Below are 1420 nucleotides of genomic sequence, written 5' to 3'. Positions count from 1 at the left end.
CATATACAACCTTGAAGCAGGACAGTCCCACAATATTCCTTTTCCTGTCTCTTGCTTTCCTTCTCCACCCCCTTCTTCTTGAACAACCATCTACCCGAGAGACATCATAGCAGCAACTGGCTTGTCATGACAAGCAGCCCATATTCAGTAGACCGAAATGACAGGCACTCCAAGCATGAAACTACTAATACAAATTATCATCTGGAGTGCAGTAGCTTAGTTCACAGGTATCAGTATATATAGTTAGTCAGGGTGAGAATCTTTCCAAATATCTGCTAGATTAATCTATAGTGAAATTTGATTCTTTTTCCATGAAGTGAAGTCTCAGAAGGACCTTAGAAGGCTGAAGAAAAGTCAGAGTTATGGAGCATTGCTTGAGAGAGAGGGGGAAATGGGAAAAAAAACCTTAAAATTGAGAGTCATTTCTGTTATTATTATAAGCCAAGACACTCTGACCCTGGGCCCCTGAGAGCTACTTTCTAAATAGGCTTAAATGTCATATGTTGACAATATTCATTCCTGCTTTTAAGAAGTCATTCAGGACTGTACATTGATAAATTTCTTTAAAAATGCTATATAAATTTATTATTTCAAGAAACAGAAATTCCTTGAGGCATGTCAATGCAACAACAATCAAAAGGATAGAGGGGCTCTAATATGTGGATGTGCTCACTTTCCCACTGAATTATTTACTTACTTACACCCCTCTTTCTGCATGAGGCAGGTGGTAATGACTGACATTGCTAAGTCATATTTTTCTTCACTTTCCTGATCACCCTTTCTGCTAAAGGTAACTGTGGGATAGTTTTACCCAACAAATATGCAAGGAAGTCTACTGAGGAAGTTTTGGGAGTTTTCTTTTCCTGATGAAATAGACAGAGCTGATGTAACCTTTTCCTCCTTAACAAGAGTGTGTGTGTGTGTGTGTGTGTGTGTGTGTGTGTGTGTGTGTGCATTGCCATGACAAATATAGATATGGTGATTTAAAACAAACAATAATTTGTTTCTCACACTGGCAGTTGTGGAGACTGAGGAGTCCCAGACTGAGGTACCAACATTTGGATGTTGCATGAGCCCTTGTCATGAGGCAAGAGAAAGCGAGAGGCTGAGACTTGTCCTACCACAATGAACCCATTCTAGATTTTTTTCTTGTTGCTAAAAGCATTTCCTGCTAATACAGTGAAATTTCATAGAACCCAAGGCCTAACGTGAAATACTTTACTTAAGCTCTTGCTACCAACCTCACGTGAAATGAGTTTAGTCAAATTTTCATACATTATCTCTTAACCATGCTAGTTTTACATTCATGCATACACACACACACTGCCCATATTGTTTCTTGCTCCTAAAATGGAATAAAGAAGGATTTGCCATTAAAATATTTTATTTCTCATCTTTATTCAGAATTATTAGATTTTGA

The sequence above is a fragment of the Octodon degus genome, unplaced genomic scaffold (assembly GCF_000260255.1).
Source record: "Octodon degus isolate 3935 unplaced genomic scaffold, OctDeg1.0 scaffold00142, whole genome shotgun sequence".
NCBI lineage: Eukaryota > Metazoa > Chordata > Mammalia > Rodentia > Octodontidae > Octodon > Octodon degus.
Note: the sequence above shows the minus strand (reverse complement) of the source record.